General features: G+C 35.9%; 1 non-coding gene across 1 annotated transcript; it reads left to right on the forward strand.

Annotated features, from left to right (window-relative positions):
- The first annotated feature begins 4,162 nt into the window (after window positions 1-4,162).
- LOC141675475 (small nucleolar RNA R71) lies at window positions 4,163-4,269 on the forward strand. Its single transcript, XR_012556126.1, has one exon. It is a non-coding gene; the product is annotated as a small nucleolar RNA R71 (small nucleolar RNA).
- Window positions 4,270-21,017: the final 16,748 nt, after the last annotated feature.

Genomic DNA, 21,017 nt, shown 5'->3' on the forward strand with positions numbered 1-21,017 from the left:
ACTCTAAGACTTAGTAAAATTACAAGTGTTTCTAGCATGCATGTCAACCTACACGACTCAATCATCACTCTAACGCTATCACTACACTTGCATCAATATCACAAATCAATCGATAAAGCAATGCAAAAGGGATCATGGTATATGCATAAGCTAAATGACATGACATGATAAGGAAAGCTATAAAATAAAAAAACTATATATGGCAAAAATATGCAATTATATGAACTAAACTATCATGAATATGCAACTACATGACACACACACACAAATATTCCTTAACTGCCACCCTAAACTTAAAATCTTCACTGTCCCTAGTGAAGGTAGTAGAAAGGGACACAGGGTATACCTACTCGGAGAAATCATCATCATCACCCTCAGAGGGTGGAGTGTCAGGAGGAAGATAAGCAGAGTCCTCACCAAAAACGGTCCACTGGATGTCAGCTCCAAGGCCTCTGAAAGCAGTCCCAAGTGCAAGGGTAAGCTCTTGAGCGAACCTACTCTGTGTCTCATACATCGCATCCATCCTCCTCAACAGCCTCATATACTGGGCATCAGCCATCCCAGCACCTTCCTGGGCTCTAGAAGATCCTGCCTCATCACGAACCTGACTGGGCCTAGCCATGGTAGCACCAGCTGCTGGACGTCCCCCTAGAAGACGATATCCCAAACCATACTCCTCGGGCTCTCCACCCGTCCACTCTTGCATCGCATTCAGAGTCGCTGAGTCAATAGGAGCGGTCGGCATCTGCAGCTACTCGTGAGAAGGCCACTGAACTCCCACTGCTCTGCACAGCTTCGAGACAATAGATGCATAATGGATGTTCATGTGTTTCGCCCCCTCAAAAACTTCAAAATCACTTGATAGATGAACTCACCAAGGTCCACATAATACTCCTCATTCAAGATCCCCCATAACAACCTTTCTCGCTCAACTGTAACCTCATGTGCATGCGAAGTAGGCAAAATATTAGAACAAATAAAAGCATTCCATGCACGGGCATACCTATTCATCACAACCGTCGGAAAAGAACGATACTCGTTAGATCCCGTCTTGAACTTGCACACCGTGCCCGGCTGACAGAGAGTAGCACAAATCAAATCCAGATCAAAATCCTCAGGGGTCTTCTCATTCCAATTCTCCTCTGTGGGGCTTCCGTTGTCGCTGCCCAATAATACGGCGAATTGCCTCCGGCTGATAATTCATAGTAAGCCCACGAACAACAGTAAACCCATTCTTTTCAGCCTTGGCGTTTGCATAAAACTCGCGAACCACACTTTTTGGAACCACCTCTGGTGACTCATAAAAAGAAATCCACCCCTTTTCAGCAATCATCGGTAACAACTCACCATCCCTCCCCGATGGTAAAAATCCCCTCTCCTTCAAAATCGGCTTAGTCAGAAGCCGAGTATACTCCTCATCAGTAGCCCTATCCACCAAACGAGTTCTCGCAGCAGTTCCCCTCGAAGAATCAGCAATTGGAACGGTGCGGCTGCTATCAATAGTTCGGGATCTCTTGGGTGCCATTGAAACTGAGAAAAAGTGTTTAAGAGTTGTGTTTTGAGTGTAGGAGAGAGTTTTAAAGTTAAAATTATATGGGAGTGTATATGTAGGAGTTGTGTGTATATATAGGGTAGGAATTAGGGTTAAAATTAGAGTAGGAGTGGGGTTTGTGGGAGATAAAATGTGGGTTGTGTCAAAGAAATTGTGGGTTGTGGGTTTGTATTTTGTTTTTGGGTTTTTCTGATTTTTTTTGGATTTTTTTATAAGGCAAAAAAAAAATCTAACAGTTGGGTCCTGAGCAGCCGCCCAGCATTCCTGAGCGGGCGCCCAACTTCCTGAGCGGCCGCCCAGCTTTCTTGAGCGGGCGCCCACAGGGTCCCTGGGAAAAAAAAATTCCTGCCCAATTTTTCTGATTTTTTTTGTGGTTTTGGATAGGTTACTAACTTCTAAGGGTTCCTATAATCACAAATCTTGGGTTGCCTCCCAAGAAGCGCTTCTTTTACGTCATTAGCTTGACGTAGAGTACTTCGATCAAGTTGATAATAAAACGGCACTAACCACTTCTTTCATGAAAGGATTAATTCTTCGCTGTTGTTCAACAGTCGGCTTACTACCTTCCTCTAGCAGAATTTTAGGCATGCAATACGAAGGGCTGATCCCTTTGATATCTGCTATAGTCCATCCGATAGCCGATTTGAATTCTCTCAAGATCCTCAAGAGCTTGTCTTCCTCACTACCTGAAAGGTCAGATGCAATAATAACAGGTAAAGTAGATGCATCACCTAAAAAGCATACCTCAAGTGTTCAGGCAATGGTTTAAGCTCCAAAGTAGGTGCTTCCTCAATAGATGGTTTGAGCTTTCCTTCAGCATTCTTTAGATCAGTAGTACCAAGAGATTCAAATGGCATGTCTAGCTTTTGCCTCCACGGAGAAGCATTTAGATATTGTAGTAGCTCATTGCCATCCTCATCATCACTGTCAAATTCCCCCACTAAGGCTTTCTCTAAGGCATCAGATATTAGCATATGATCAAGTTCTGAAGTTATCGCAGAATCAATCAAATCCACCTTTAAGCACTCCTCGTCTTCTATAGGGAATTTTATCACATTGAATACATTGAATGTCACATCCTGATCCTGCACCCGCATAGTAAGTTCACCTTTTTGCACATTTATCAAGGTACGACCTGTAGCCAAGAAAGGTCTTCCCAAGATTGTGGGAATCTTCTTATCTTCCTCGAAATCCAAAATGACAAAGTCTGCATGGAAGAAGAGCTTATCCACCTTTACTAACACGTCCTCCACGATGCCACGTGGGTATGTAATAGAATGATCAGCCAATTGTAGAGACATGTAGGTGGGCTTTGGATCAGGCAAATTCAACTTTTTGAAGATAGACAATGGCATCAGATTGATGCTTGCTCCCGAATCGCACAGGCATTTGTCGAAAGACAACTTGCCAATGGTGCAAGGAATGGTGAAGCTACCTGGATCTTTAAGCTTTGGAGGTAATTTTTGTTGCAGCACAGCACTGCACTCTTCCCTTAGAGCAACGGTCTCAAGGTCATCCAGTTTCACCTTCCTTGGAAGAATACTCTTCATGAATTTTGCATAACTAGGCATTTGCTCCAGAGCCTCAGCGAAAGGTATGTTGATGTGAAGTTTCTTGAACACCTCCAGAAACTTACCGAACTGCTTATCCAGCTTTTGTTGTTGCAATCTCTTAGGGAAATGTGGTGGAGGATAGAGCTGTTCCTCCCCTGTATTACCCTCAGGCAGAGTGTGTTCAACAGTAGTCTTCCTTGGTTCCGCCGCTTTTTCCTTTTGCTTCTCTTCTTCATCCACAACTTCAGCTTCTCCATCTTTTGTTTTTTCAGCATCAGCAACTTTTCCAGACCTTAATGTAATAGCCTTTACTTGTTCCTTAGCTTCCTTCCTGCCTGGCACTTCAGTATCACTGGGAAGTGTGCCAGGTTGACGATTGAGCAAGGCATTGGCTATTTGACCGATTTGATTCTCCAAGGTCTTGATAGAAACAGCCTGACTGTTGCACAACAGCTTAAGCTATTCGAAATCAGCACTAGAAGGTGGAGCAGCACCTCCTTGTTAAGGATATGATTTCCTTTGAGCATAATGTTGTGGTTGCTGGAATCCAGGTGGATTAAACTGCTTACTGATAGGCTGCTGATATGGTTGGTGAACAGCATTCTGATTATTGCTCCAGCTGAAATTGGGATGATTTCTGTTGTTAGGATGTTAAGTAGCTGGCATAGGTTGCTGCGGTCGCTGATAATTGTTCACATACTGAACAGATTCATTAACGAGAGAACACTGATCCGTAGCATTAGAGCTTGCACAAAAAACACAAACCATAGCTATCTGATTGACTCCATAGTTGGCTAAAGAATCGACCTTCAAAGACAGCGCTTGGAGCTGCGCTGCAATAGCTGTAGCTGCATCAACTTCCAGAATACCTGCTACCTTCCCATGCATCATCCTTTGAGTTGGGTTTTGATGCTCATTTGCAGCCATAGTTTCAATAAGATTATAAGCCTCATTATAGCTTTTGGCCCACAAGGCGCCTCCAGCTGCTGCATCGAGCATGGGCCGAGATTGGACCCCCAAACCATTATAGAACCCAGTGATCACCATCCAGTCAGGCATACCATGATGTGGACATTTTCTCAACATTTCCTTATAGCGCTCCCAAGCTTCACACATAGATTCTGATGGTTGCTGAGCAAACTGAGTAAGAGCACTCCTCATAGCTGCAGTTTTGGCCATTGGGTAGAACTTCACCAAAAACTTCTGCGCAAGATCTTCCCAAGTAGTGATGGACCCAGCTGGTAAAGAATGTAACCAGTCCTTAGCTTTATCCCTAAGAGAGAATGGAAAAAGCTTCAGCTTAATAGCCTCATCAGTGACACCATTATATTTGAAAGTACTGCAGATCTCGACAAAATTCCTGATATGCATGTTGGGATCTTCAGTCGCAGCACCTCCGAAAGAAACGAAATTCTGCACCATCTCAATAGTGCCCGGCTTGATTTCAAAATTATTGGCCTCAATAGCCGTATGAATGATGCTTGACTGAATGTCATCAAATTTAGGCCGAGAAAAGTCCATAAGAGCTGGATCTGCTGCTGGAACTATACGATCACCCATGATTAATGGTTCTTTCTGCTCACTCTCTTTATCTAAATCTTCAAAATATATCTTCTCCGGAATATCAAGAATTGGGTCTGTCTCCTCAGCGGTATCTAAAGTCCTCTTGAGAGTACGCGAACGTGTTTGTATAAACGCTCGTTAGAGTACCTGAAACACAATCAAAAATGATAAGTAACACGTCTTAATCAATGAGTCATAATGACCACTGATGGCAAGTACATAAACTAAACAAATACGCCGAGTCCCCGACAGCGGCGCCAAAAACTTGTTGGGCATAAAACACGCGCTAATAATTCACGCAAGTATACGCGTTCGCAAGTAATATAGAATAATTTCTAGTTCGTTCCCACAGAGACTAAGACTAATTATGTTCAATTAATACTTACCCACCAATGTATGATTACTTCTCAATGTCAAGCCAATAACACTTAAATTTGATTAACTAATTATTAACTACAATTAACTACGAGAATTAAACACTTGATTGACACTTAAATTAACAATATTAAACACACATGAGATCATAACTTCATTACTACTTCCTTCAATAGTTATTGTTATTACCCTTAGCATGTAACAGTGATGATATTAATCGAACAACACAAAACTGATAAAAGCCAACTTTCGTTTTACTAATATCATTCTACCAAACATCAACAATTAACATAAAAGTTGAATAGGCATCAATTATGTCGAGACCCTATATGTCTACAGAATTTGACAACATAACGATTTAAGCACAAGTTATTCTTTATGATTACACAGGGCAAGTAAAACGGTTAGAGTTACCCACTAATCATTCATACACATACATGAACCTATGCTGGCATGGCAAGTTCTAAATCTCAAGATCCACCATCGCTTCACAGGAGATTAACAGACTATCTTATATGTTCGCGACGCACATAAGACGAATAAGCACAACCTATGCTAGATATCATACAATCATCACACACTAAGGTATTAAACAACTAATTAAAGAATTCCATAGTAAATCCGTTACAACCCCATGATCACGATTAGCCCATGATAGAACTCATCATCACCATGGATTCATATGAAAACGTGATAATAACACACAATATAAACTAATAAAAATACTTATTAAAACCAGAGTACGTCACAAGAGTAATTAGGCTCAAATTAAAGAAAACTAGCATCCATTGATACAACGAATAAAAGAATCACAAGAAAACGTATGCTTCCTCTTCTTCGTTGCGATGTGCTAAAACGGTCTTCTTCCTTCTCTCTTTGCTCCTTGCTTGATACCACCACACTGTGGAATGTCTCTGAAAACTACTTATATAGAAGCCCACAAGAACCAGCCGTCTCAGAAGTCCAACAGAATAAGGATTGTAAAAATCAGTATTAAATTTCTCGTCCTTGAGCGGGCGCCCAGCAGGCTACTGGAAAATTCATCATTCTGCTCCCGATTTCTGTTGCGTTCTGCTCCTAACTTCCCACATCCAATGCCAAGCACTTCCCTAGGCTTATTTCTGATGAATTCTTCCTATATACGCAAGTTATACCCTGAAATACAAAAACACTAGAAAAACGCGTCAAATACACAAAATACCTGATTTCATGACATCAATTCAAGCCATTATAAGACGTTCTAAGTGGTATAAAATGCCACTTATCAGTATTATTTTATAATAAAGATAAATTATGTGTATTATTATGTGGTTAAATGTATGGAGTCGTAAAACCCTAATTGCTATGTGCTACGTGTTGTCTGTTTTGATCCGAACGTGTTTTGGATATTTATTGAGTGTTTTATCGTAAGTTATATATTTTTATATCAAAACCCGTTTACCTCAAACAGTGTTTTAAAAGCCCGTATTTGAAACAAAATCATTGGCCCTATTTTGCGAAAAACAACCTATACCATATCGCTATTCTGAACCCCTGGACGTTTTACAAATTTACCTTTTTCGCGAAAAATGACTTTTCTGGACCCCTGCGGGTACCAAAAACCCCACAAAAATCACATTTTTATTTTTATATGATCATGAAAATATCATACATCATTTTTCTTTGAATTTTTGTAATATTCATAATTTTTAGAAATTTTTAGCATTTATTTTGTATTTATTGGATATTTAAAAATTCATAATTAATACCCAAAAATTATAAAATTTGGGGTCAAATATTTTTATTAGATGTGTAATTAGCCCCTTATTTTTATTTAGGGGTATTATTAGTTAATTAATCACAAAAATTCAGAAAATCAAGAACTAGGGTTTGTTGGTGAATAACAGGGCAGAGAATCAAACCGGATTTTGAAGGTGATTATGTTAACCAAATCGAACATGTAAGTAGTCAAATTGAAGCTTCTGATTCGTAATTTCTAATTATGTAATCGTTTTTGTTGTTGAATTGCTCGATTTTAATTTCATATTTTCGGGTTTAGTATTCGAATTCGGGTTGCTTGATGTGTTGTTTGTTTGATGATTTCGTTGTCATAAGCTTGTAGATCGTCAAACTTATGATCGAACGACACCGGTTTCGTAAGATTTGGTGTTGGTTTCGAGATTGCCGAAAACGGCGCCGCCACCACCGTGTTCCTGGGTTTCCGACGTCGAGGACGATGAAAGAAGAAGGAGGAAGGTGGGGAAGCAGTTGTGGTTGATTGTGGAACGAAACTCGTGGAGGAAACGTCACCAAAACGCTGTGATTTTATCGATTGCACTCGCCGGAAATTTCCCCGCCGGCGTCGGGTTCTGTCCAGGCAGCCGACGTGTTCTTCGCGACCCGGTTCCAACCCGGAAATCGACCCGGGTTTGATCCCCAAAACCAGAAAACCAATTCTCTGATTGTGTTTTTGAATTATTAATTATTTATTTATATTTTAGTAAATCAAAATTAGTTTTTATAAATTCTAAAAATCAATTTAAAATCAGTTTTAAATTCTGAAAATTTTATAATTAATTTCTAAATTATTTTATTAATTTAGAACTTCGAATTTAATTATTAATTTAATTATTTAATTATTTATCTCATTATTTAATTATTTATCTATTACTTAATAATTAGGTAATTAATTAATAAATAAGGATTAAAAATGATTGTATAATATGAATAATAATTCATTGAACATTGCGAGTAACTCTTATCTATACGAGTATGGATTCGTTAATTAGAATTATTATTCGAGCGATAATTTATTTATTCGAAGAGTGTTGTAATGATTATTTGTATCGAATAATTAAATACAGATAATTAATTAATTAATTAATTAATCGTATAAGTTATAATCATAATAATAATAGTTCGATTATTATACGAGAAATGCGAGTAGCTCGTATTTATACGAGTAGTTAATTGTTGAGTTAGATTACGGTGCGAATAATAATTATTTATCCGATAAATAGCTATAAGTTAATTGTATCGATTGATTATTTGTAAATAATCGATCTAATCGAGTAAGCAATAATAATTTATAAATAATTGTAATAAATTGTAGTTATCCAAATAATTAAGGATTACTTATTTTAAAATACAATAATTATTAATTAATTATTTAAAAAATATAATTAAGGATTATTTAATTATAATTAATTATTTATAATTAATTATTTATAATTAATTATTAATTAATTAAATCTTGTTTAATTCGTAGTAATTAAACCGTTAGTCCGATTTGAGTGAAGCGAAGACCCCTAGACTCAGAAAAATGAAACGAATCCAATAAAAATAATTGTAAGTCATAATTTCTTCCGAAAGAGAGTCGTATTGTGATAGTTAATTGTTTATATGCCCTAATAGGGGTAGAATCGAGTCAAATAAATTCCGAAAAATTATAATAAAATCAAATAGGGTTAGTTAACACTACAACAAAATAGGCCAATTACGACGGCCAACTTACGACGGAAAAAAATGTGCGCCCAACTTACGACGTAAAAAAGTAAAACGTCGTAATTAGTTACGACGAAACACTAAAAGTCGTAAGTTTAGTATTTTATTAATAAAATTATGCACGACACGATTAAACAAAAATAAAAAATATTTGAAGTTGCGACGATCTAAATATTTCGTCGTAAGTTAATTATTTTTATTAAAATTTTAAATTGAAATTGGATAAAAAATATTTTATCTAAATTTACAACGAAATATTTGCGGCGGAAAAAATCGGATCGTCAAATTTACGACGGAAATTGAAATTCGTCGTAAGTTATCAAAGAGGGAAATTTAACTTTTTCCTATAAATTTGGCGGAAAAATAAAAATCATTTAAAGTTGCGACGATTTGAACATTTCGTCGTAAGTTAAATATCCAATTTACGAAGGAAATTAAAATTCGTCGTAAGTTATCAAAGAGGGAAATTTAACCTTTTCCCCAAAATTTTGGCGGTAAATTTGACTTTTCTCAAATTTTTTGCAGATAATAATTTATGACAAATTTCGTCGTAAATTAGCACATGATTTTTGATAATTTCAATTTTTTAAAAAAAATATTTCATGATCAAACCATATTAATGTCAACATTTATTTCTTTGGGTGTCATTTCAAGAATTTCAGAAAAAATTAAATATTTTGATAAAATAATTTAATATTAAACATTGATTATATAACTAATATATATATACATATATTGTCATTCATACGGTTGGATCGATGAAAAATATTTTTAAAATAATCAAAACACAAATTCAGAACTAAACACTCGTTAGTTGTACTAGTTTGACATCCATACGGCTGGATCGTCGAAAAATATTTTTAAAATAATCGAAACACCATTTTAGGATTAAACCTTAGTTAGTTGTACTAGTCAAACTGACGCTTGACTATTAAAATGGCAAACCAAATAAAACTATTTTGATATGAAATTTTGGTTACACCACTAATATATATATATCTATTGACATCCATATGGTTGGATCGTTGAAAATTATTTTTAAAATAATCGAAACACTAATTCAGGATTCAACACTAGTTAGCATGTACTAGTCAAACTGATGTTTGACTTTTAAAATGTCAAACCAGATAAAATTATTTTGATTTGAAATTTTGGTTATATCACTAATATATATATATCTATTGACATCCATATGGTTGGATCGTTGAAAAATATTTTTAAAATAATCGAAACTCTAATTCAGGATTTAACACTAGTTAGTTGTACTAGTCAAACTAACGCTTGACTGTTAAAATGTCAAACAAAATAAAATTATTTTGATATAAAATTTTGGTTACATCACTAATATATATATATATATATATATTAACATCCATATGGTTGGATCGTTAAAAAATATTTTTTAAATAATTGAAACACTAATTCAAGATATAACACTAGTTAGTTGTACTAGTCAAACTGATGCTTGACTGTTAAAATGTCAAAACAAATTAAATTATTTTGATATGAAATTTTGGTTACATCACTAATATATATATATATCAATTGACATCCATACGGTTGGATCGTTAAAAAATATTTTTAAAATAATTGTAACACTAATTCAAGATTTAACACTAGTTAGCTGTACTAGTCATACTGACGCTTGACTGTTAAAATGTCAAACCAAATAAAATTATTTTGATATGAAATTTTGGTTATATCACTAATATATATATCTATTGACATCCATATGGTTGGATCGTTGAAATTTGTTTTTAAAATAATCGAAACACTAATTCAGGATTCAACACTAGTTAGCTGTACTAGTCAAACTGACGCTTGATTGTTAAAATGTCAAACAAAATAAAATTATTTTGATATGAAATTTTGGTTACACCACTAATATATATATATATATATATATATATATATATCTACTGACATCCATACGGTTGGATCGTTGAATAATATTTTTAAAATAATCGAAACACTAATTCAGGATTCAACACTAGTTAGCATGTACTAGTCAAACTGATACTTGACTGTTAAAATGTCAAACCAAATAAAATTATTTTGATATGAAATTTTGGTTATATCACTAATATATATATATATATATATTGACATCCATACGGTTGGATCGTTGAAAAATATTTTTAAAATAATCGAAACACAAATTGAAGATTAAATACTAGTTAGTTGTATAAGTCAAACTCATGCTTCAATGTTAAAATGAAAAACCAAATAAAATTATTCTGATATAAAACTTTGGTTATATTACTAATATATATATATATATATTGACATCCAAATGGTTGGATCATCGTAAAATATTTTAAAAAAGTAAATGAAAAATACCCTCTTAAGCAGAACTATTAAGAACTCTCTTAAAATATATATTTCTTAAAATTTTAAACAAAACTCTCTTAAAAGTGTTATTAATCATTTATTTTTAAAATGCCCTCCCTTTAATACGAAAGATTAGTTAATTAAAATTTTTAATGTATCTAAAGATGGAAAAACTATTTAATTAATTAATTATATATATATATTGAAACTAATTAAATTAAGTATTTTTTTTGCTTAGAAAAAGAAAAAAAATATGTAATTTTAAATATAGACTACACTATAATTTTATTTTCATTGGCGTGATTGCGGGGAGTCAATATTCTGAAATTTCTAAGTGTTGACCATTTTCTTTTTATTTTCCCCGAACTCCTGTTTATCTTCTTTATTTATTTTTATATCTTTCTGAAGGCCTTCTCACCCTCACTCTGGCATCTGTCTTCAAACCCTAGCACTATCGCCACACTCTCCTCTTTTATAAAGCAACTATTTCATTCTCAAAAGCCCTAATTTTGATTTATTCTACCTGAATTTGAGGTAAATTGTGTTTGTTTTTTCTCAATTTCATTTCTTATACTTTTTGTAATTTGATTGATACTGATTGTAATTGATTGTAATTGATGTGTTTGTCTGTTTAATTGTCAGGTGTGATAAGTTTTGGAGAAGATGTCGGATGAAGAGAGAGAGGAGGTAGAGTTGGATCTGTCATCTCCTGAAGTTGTTACTAAATACAAGCTCGCTGCTAAGACTTTTAACAGTGAGTCTCTCTCTCTCTCTCTCTCTCTCTCTCTCTCTCTCTCTCAACAAAACAAATGTACTGACTAAGACTGTTAACAGTGAGTCTCTCTCTCTCTTTCAACAAAACAAATGTACTGAATCTTCATTCTCAAAATGTACTGATTTGCTTTCTTGATATATGTCGTCAGTTTTTTGTAAAGCTTATCTTTAAGTAGGTCTGCTATGAGCTTAAACAGAGCAAACGATAATGATTTATTGTATTAATTTATCAAAATAATGCCTAGAACGTTTTTTAGTATCTTGCAGCTAAAATTTGTTTAAAAGTATTTCTAATTCATAAGAAGCAGAACAAGTGCATTTCCGCTGTTGTTCTAGTGACATCATTCCCACTTTTATTATTGGAAAGAGATTATCTTTATAAAATTATATATTGGATGAAGTAAATCATTTGAATTAAATATTCAGCTGACTATGTGATTGTGGTGGTTAGATTAAGCTCTAATATATTCTAAATCATGAAAATAAAATGTTTTAGGAATCACTATAGTAGAATACTTCAGAGATATGCATTACAATTTGACTTTTTATCAGTAGAATATAAATAGCTGTTTTTGTCAGCAGAATGAGTACAATTTAACTTTTTATCTTTGTGATCATGGGAGTTGAAGACTTGATCATACTCGAAGAAATGTGGAGAGACGTTGATATTGTTGTTAACATAGCTGCTACAACTAACTTCGATGAAAGGTCTCTATTATCTTGTACCTATATTGCTCATTTTGTTATCAACTTTTTTAATATATGTATAGATATATTATGTGTTATTTCTACTCTCTCCATTTCTTATTAATTTTATTTCTATTTCAGAAACTAATTTATACTACTCTGAATAATATTATATAGCTTATAATTTCCTTGTCGACGTACATGTGATGCTTAATTTCATAATATATACGTACGAATAATCACTAGTCTATATGTATATAGGTATTACTATTAACTTGATTGTTGAAATGTTGGATATAGGTATGACATTTCACTAGCTCTCAACACATTTGGAGCAGAACATATGTACAACTTCGCCCTCAAGTGTAGCAACATGAAGTTGCTTCGGCATGTATCCACTGGTAATTAACTGTCTGATGAGTAATTTTCAATTTCCTATAATGAGTTACATCTGAAATACCTCTATTGATGGCCTGCAGATTGTAACTAATGGTCCTCCTATAGATTTAAATTAGAAAAAAGTTTACGAGATTGATTTATATAGATAAATGTAACGTATGATTGTTGCGGCATATGTTTGCGCAGAAAAAAGTGGATTCATAATGGAGGATCCGTATAAAATAGGGGAGACACTTAACGGAGAAGGAGGACTCGACATTTACAAAGAGAAGCAAATAATTGAGGATGCACTCTCTCAGCTCAATCACGAAAATGCTTCCAATGAAACTATTAACCTAGCCTTGAAGGATTTGGGGATCCAAAGGTAATTTACGTAATTTGCTTAAATGTAGGTCACCAAACTGTAGTCAATTAGTGAGGTAGCTTACGTTAGAGTCATTATTATATTTTCTTGAGGAATAAATTAATTAAAATAGAGGGGTATGAAATGTCGTCTGCCAAGCGCAACAGGACAGATGAAAACATTAGTATATTTTTACTATATTGTACTTATTGGTTATCAATACATGAAGAATTAAATTTTACAACCATAAAAACATAATATCCTTCCCAACGTCGAGGATAAAGATCTCTCCAATATACCCAACAATTATTAACTGCGATTCGTATATACGATAAGTCCCCATGTTACATAATACCTCTAGCCTTCTAGGAGTATATATTAGCATTGCCACAGTATATATAATTCACAGCCTAGCCATAAAAAAAAGTAATTATCAGGTGTGATCATTTATGCTGGAATATTCGTGCCTCTAATGTTTTTGACAAGCATGTTTGCGTTGTTGGAGAAGTTCTGGGTGTAGGTGCCGCATATTTATGTGTTCTCGGTTCTGCTGTGTGTGGTGTGGTGTGAGTGTGTGGGTTTATGGGTGTGTGTGTGTGTGTGTGTTCTTGGGAGGGGTCATTTTTTCTTGGGTAGGATTATTGGGTTTGGTGGATTCCCAAGGGGGTTTTTGGGGGGTCTACTTCTCTGTTGCTTGGGAAGTTGGGTGTGTGGTGGTTTGATTTAGTTGGTATAAGGAGAGGAGGGTGCGATGTCTCTGGTTTTCGAGGGGGGTTTTGGTTTAATGTTTTAGTAGATTTAGGCATTCTGGAGCTGGGTTTTTTGAGCATTGACTTGGGTAGTTTTTTGCGTAGGAGGGGGTTGGTTTGAGTGTTCGAAGAGATTGAGGGTTAAGGGTAATTTTAGGTCAGGTGCAGGAGTCGGAGGTAGCAGTTTTTGGAGCTCTCAAGCTGGGTTCTATATGCTGTGTTTCCAGGAGTTTGCGAGCAGTTCGTTTTCGAGATGGGATTGCTTGGTGTCTAAGGTGTGGTGCTGTAATCTCTGTGGGTTTGTGAAGACTTATGCGGCTCTGGTTCTTCAGATTGGGAGGCCCTCGAGTTTCATTGGTTTTCCAGTAAGCACAATATGGGCATTTTATTTCTGGACCTGCAGATTTTGTGGGTGGAGCTCCCGTCTTTTTCTGATTTCCTTGGATTTATTTCGAGGTCATTCTTTGTTTGACACTTGGAGTTCCAGACATTTTTGGTTTGATTTTTTAGTTGGTTTTGGTTATGTTTTGTTTTGGGGCCTCTCTTTTGGTTCTATTCTTGGTTGTATATCTATTTTCTTTTTATGCTAGTTTTTTTGTCTCTTAGAGGCTTGTTCTGAGAGATGAGAATTCTAGCATTTCTCTTTGTATATTCTTTCTCTTATTATATTTTACGAGGCTAGACCTTACTTACCAAAAAAAATTTGTGATTACGGAAGAAAATTCATAAATGTTTCTAAATTTAGATTTATTCAGTTGCGTTGATGATTGCTTGTTATTTGATTTTGGTTTCGGATTGAGCTACGATTGTATGTAGATCGGTATTTGTGATTGTACAGGTTTAGGTCCAATTTGAAATCCGAAAAGGCTAAAAACTGGAAAATCAATATTTGGTTATTCTGGAAAACAAACTTACGACGGTTGTTCTTCGTATATTCCGTCGTAATGTAGCCATTTTCATATTTTTTTTTGAATTATCATTTTCCAAGCTTGTGGGTCCCACCTTCTAAAATACGACATTTTTTCTGTCAGAAATTTCTAACTTACGACGCATTTTTCCGTCGTAAACTTATGTTTTATCTTATTAAAAGTGGGTCCCTGTAAAGTAATATCTGACGTTTTTCTGTCGTAAGTACAAAACTTACGACATTATTTTTCGTCGTATTTTGGTATCTTACGAGAAAATATTCTGTCGTAAGTAGATTTATTATTGTATTGAGTATGTGGGCCCTACTTTCTAATTTGTGACGCAATTTTACCTTGTGACGAAAAAATGAACTTACTACTCGACCAAAAATAACAATTTTTTTCCATCATAAATGGCTCAATTACGACGATTTCAGTTCAAAAAAACCGTCGTAAATGGCCAAATTGTTGTAGTGTAATTCAGGTATGAGTCTAGTATCGAATCTAAAAATATTTATAAGTCAAAAAATCAATTATTTGCTTTATGTGCTATGTGCTTTACATGGTAATGTGAACCTTATGTGCTATATAATTATGTGTGTATATATGCGAGTCAGATAGAAACACATGGGTAGATTATTAGGGTTGCGTAGTATCAATTCGAGATACGCGTATATAGTAAGTTATCTAAACGACTATCTTTCTATGATTGATTCAGTATCAGCAAGGCAGATCAAGCAGGAGACCGAAGGCGGTGAATTGAACCAGGTTAAGTACGTGCAAGGCAAGTTTTTCCCCTATTCTAAATCCAGAATAGTGAATTATACCTCATTTTCCATATCAGTTACACTTTGATAATTATTGTTCATATACACTGTTACATAATTATTGATTCTTGTTTCTATTTCATTTCGATTCTTGATTTCTCCCAATTTATTGAATTCCCTATTCATATTCCAATACTTTTACCCTTGTTACATATATTTTGATATATCCTGATGTTAGGGATACATCAAAATCATTCTGATTGTTCCGGATGCTAAACTTTGGACTGGATGGTTACGATACGGGCTGGGTTTTACCCAGACCTTTAATTAATAGGCCATAGTTTCCTGAGTATTCCTTATGTTGGTTGGGTCTATGCAGTTGGATATAGATCCACACTGTATCCTGACTGATCAGCAGGTTATAGTGCATATGTTGGTTCTTGTTTCCAGTCTTGTTCATTTGGCACTCGCCAGTGTTGGAAAATTATTATTCTATACAGATACAAATGGTTGTTCAAACCATCAGACTATCGATTCATTTATTCTTTTCTCTTTATACTATAAATATTGTTGCAGGCTTGTTGAGCAATTTTGGCTCATCCCCTTTTATTGTTATTCCTATTATTTTACAGTTAAGGTAGAGAATGAAACCCATTAGAACCCGTATAGTCAAGAAGCGAGTCAAGCAGCGGGACCCTCTTATACCAAGAATGTTCATCCCTATCCCAGAAGAGAGCTTTGAGTTACCATATCAGGTGTAACAGGATAAGTAATAATGTTGGTTTGAATAAAAATTGTGTGGTGAGAATGTAGATAGAATAAAGTTTTGTAATAAAGAGAGCTCTTGAGACAGATTGTTTTTATTTAGGTTTGTAATAAAGTTAGTGTGTCGTTCTTGTTTTCAACTCTTAACCTTAAAAGATCCTGAGTAGTAGTAGTTTGGGGTACTTATTATATTTATATTCTGCTTGTGCAGGTTTAGTTTATAGTTAATGTTAATAATGCCCCAAATCTATACCCCGGATTTGGAGGGTGTTATAGTTGGCATCAGAGCATAGGTTTTGACCCTTGAAAGCAAGAACATTAGGGTTAAGATAAGATAGGAAGATCATATAGGATAGAAGTAAGAATGTTAGGGTTATTTGTTTATGTGATTAGAAGTTATGAGTTTTAGGATTGTGATTTGATTGTTCTTGTGTTATTATTGTTATGTATATTAGATGGCTTCTTCGTCGTCATCTACGGAGCGGACTGAGTCAGACCCAGTAGCAGTACCATTACTAACCCCAGCATCAGTGCAGATTTTTCCTCCATTACCACCACCTCCACCATTGCCACCTGGACCAGCACCGGAGGTACCCCCTCCACCAGAGGTACCAGACTTTGTTGATTATTTCCCTTATTTTGAGCCGTAGATACCTCACTTTCCACCTTTGGAGATTCCGATATTTGATGTTCCTGATATGGTTGATATTCCACAGTGGGAGGACTTAGAGCCACCGGTTCCTGTGCCTCAGTTTGAGATTCCAGAGATTCCACAGATGGAGCCAGAGTTAGAGCCACCTGTATATGCACCCATGGAGCAGCCTGTTTTGTTTCCTGCACCGCTAGCTGTTTTTGCCCCTGTGCCCCGAGTATACCAGTTCCCGCAACCAGATTTTATGGACGAGATAGTGGTGGATCAGCCATTACCATTGCCTTCTCGAGGTTCCCGCACAAATCTTCGTGAGCATCGCACCATTTCATATCAGCGATACCAGTCAGAGAGAGAGGAGAGGGTCAGATGGCAGGATCAGTATAGAGAGATCCCTGGGTTATTTGAGACACAGGAGGACGGTCCAGTTCGAGCACTTCACCCAGACTACATCTTGAGAGAGAGAGACTACGCCAGATCCACAGGGCTGGTTCTCAGGAACTTGCTGACTTGAGGCAGCAGGACATTAGTATCGATCCAGTGTATCACAGGGCGATGAGACTCACAGAGGCAGTATTAGAGGCTTTGCAGGAGGAGCTGAGCCGTGTGCCACCGGGATTCTGATCTCAGCAAACAGTGGAGTGTTATGTCTTATATATTATCTGTAGATAGATGCAGCGTAGTATTGTATGACTAGTTTGTATGAGTGTAGCTACTAGTTTTGACTGATAGCAGTAGCAGGACGACTGACATAATATAGACTTTTGTATCAAGCATTGACACCTGCAGCTGGTGTCCTACCTATATATATAAGATGAACCTCTTCACGTTTTCTTTATTTTATTTTTCCAGTCATTTAAGCATTTACATTTATTTTACTATTTTACCGTTGCATATTTTAAAATGTTGTTTTATTTATAGTCATATTGTACCCTTTATGTTTTCAAAATTTTAAAATGATTTATTTAAATATCGCACTGTTTTTACTCATTTATTTAGATATTTAATAAATTGTTTTTTCCCCATATCAATTGTTTTAAAGTTGTTTTAATATTATAAAGACTGTATCTATTCCATAACACATGTTTAGTAAATTGTTATTAAAAAAACCCTATTACTTTATTATCAGAAATATGGCACCCAAAAGAAAAGTACGACCCGACTCGTCTAACAAAAATACCGAGGGCCAAAACAATAATAACCAGATGGATCAGATGTTTTATCTCATGCAACAGCAGATACTGATGATGCAACAACAGATACAGCAGCAACAGCAGCAGTTTCAACAACAAATGTTACAGCAAGCCGCTCATCCAGAACATCAAGTACCACCAGCAGCACCCGTAGTTACTTTCAAGAAATTTCAGTCGGTAAAGCCTCCAGAATTTTCCGGTTCCACAGATCCTACAAAGGCGAGAGCTTGGATGAAGGAGATAGAAAAGGCTTTTGTGTTGGTTAAGGTTGAGGAAGAACAGAAGACGGATTTTGCTAGCTACTTTCTGAAGGGCGAAGCTAATTACTGGTGGGAATCAAAGAAAGCTTTGGAAGGTGAAGGTGTGGTGACCTGGAATAGATTCACTGATATTTTCCTGGAGAAATATTTGCTCGCTACATGAAGAATCAGATGGAGATCAAGTTCCTAGAACTGAAGCAAAACAACTTATCGGTCGCGGATTATGAAACTAAGTTCACGGAGTTGGCAAGGTTTGTTCCTGAACAAGTGGATACGGATGAAAAGTGGGCCAAGAGATTCCAGCAGGGACTGAAGCCATGGATTCATAGCAGGGTAGCCGTATTTGAGCTGACGACTTATACGGCTGTTGTTTAGAAGGCCATGATCATTGAAGGTGAAAGTGAAGCAGCTCAGAAAGAAAAGGGACCAGAAATTCCCAGAACCGTTTCAACAGAAGGCCGGGATTTCAAGCCCGGTGAAAGGTAAACTTCAGGAGACCAGAACAGGGCAGCCAGAGGATGGGTAATCGACTTCCAGCTCCAAATCAGCAAAGACTTATCCGACCGCCTATACCTGATTGCAGAATATGTGGTAAAAGCATACTGGGATTTGCAACAAGCCAAATGTCACTGTATTTCAAGTGCAAGCAAAGGGGACACTACTCTGGAGAATTTCCGATGGGAAAAGCAGAGGTCATTTATTTCCAGTACGGAAGAAAAGGACAATTTTGCCAAGGACTGTTGAGGAGTTGTAATGGCCGCTAGTATTCCAAGGTTTTAGCATTACCTCCACCTCCACTACCACCACAAAATCAGCCTAGGGCAATGACTTTCAACATGTTAATGAAGGAAGTTGTACAGAGTCCGAATGTGGTTGCAGGTACGCTCCCTGTGAATTTCGTAAATGCTCAAGTATTGATTGATTCAGGAGCTACAAGATCTTTTATTTCTGAAAGTTTTATTTCTAAGATAGATTGTGAGGTTCAGTGGTTAGATGAAGTGCTAGTTATAAAAATTAGCAAATGATGATCAGGTTACGGTAAATCGAGTATGTCCAGATTGTGATATTGAGATAGGGAGATGTCATTTCTCAGTTGACTTGATACCTTTCAAGGTAAGGAGAATTTGATGTTATTTTAGGAATAGATTGGCTAGCTAGTAATAATGCTCAGATTTATTGTGCAATTAAGAGAGTGAAATTGCAAACTGAAGAAAATACAACGGTAATATTTAAAGGTGAGAAATAAAAGCAGAGATTCTTAACAATGATGCAGATGAAATGATTGCTACGTCAAGGATGTCAAGCCTATTTAGCCTATGTGTTGGACACCGAAAAAGAAAGCCCGAAGGTTGAAGATATTCCTGTGGTTTGTAAGTTTTCCGACGTCTTTCCAGATGAACTTCCAAGACTACCACCAGATCAAGAAATCGAGTTCACTATTGATTTGGTACCAGGGACTGAACGAATTTCGAAAGCTCCATATCGAATGGCACCTGTTGAAATGAAGGAATTAGTGTTATTCCCAGTGGACTAACAATGAGATTTACAGAAGGGGGGTTGAATGTAAATCTCAAAACTTTTTCAAGTTTTGAGCAGTTTGTAAGACTAAGTGTTGAGTGATCAAATATGTGTGAATTGCTTAGGAGCTGATGTAGACAGATATATATTCAAACACAAATGTAATGAACACAAAGAACTTAAAAACTTTTCTGGTGGATTTGTTGCTCCACCAGAGATGTGTTATTTCAGAAAATCTGTGACTCAAAATTAAATCACAGCTGCTTCCTAGTACAAACTAGATGATTTTCTCTCTTGATATTTCTAAACAGCTCAGGGAAAATTCATATCTAATTACTAGCTACTACTTGGTTTATATATCACCAAGTTTACAAGTTAAGACAAAGATAAAGTACAATAAGACAATAGTTCTCCACTTGTTTCTGTTCCATTTTTATCCAGTATAATATGGAATTATCTGTTGACTTTCCATTTTAAACCAGACTAAAAATGGCTGCTTTTTCTGCTGTTCTTGAAATAGGCTACCACATCTCTGTCAATCCATGTGCCTCTGTCAGCTTTGTTAACTGTCACTATCAACTGCTATGAGACTGAGCATCCGTTGAAGCTTTCATCCGTTGATGGCTTTATCCGTTGATGGTCTAGCTGTTGAAGCTTTATCCATTGAAGCACTTATCCGTTGAAGCACTTATCCGTTGAAGCACTTATCCGTTGAAGCATTAGAGACATCCGTTGAAGCTTAGTTTCTTATCCGTTGAAGGTCTTCAATATCAGTTGATACTTCTTCACTTATACAAAATTACAAGGCATGAAATATTTATAATTAGCCCTCCTACTTGTACATCCATTAGTAGTCAACATGACTAATTATCTCCAAACAACATCTAAGAATTACAGCTTGAAACCAGAGAGTGAGATGTGCTACTATACCAAACTTATTGCTAAGTGAGGCTACTCCTTCAACGGATAGCCAAGATGGTCTTATCCGTTGAGGCTACAAACACTAGATTTCTACTTAAGTGTTTTGCTGAACTTATCATCAAACTAATACACATATTCCTAACAATCTCCCCCTATTTATGTCTACTAGAACTGTAGTCATAAATTTGGGTTTAGCTTGATGATAACAAAATACTTAACAAATATATAAA

Source organism: Apium graveolens, chromosome 7, assembly GCF_009905375.1.
Source record: "Apium graveolens cultivar Ventura chromosome 7, ASM990537v1, whole genome shotgun sequence".
NCBI classification, from domain to species: Eukaryota; Viridiplantae; Streptophyta; class Magnoliopsida; order Apiales; family Apiaceae; genus Apium; species Apium graveolens.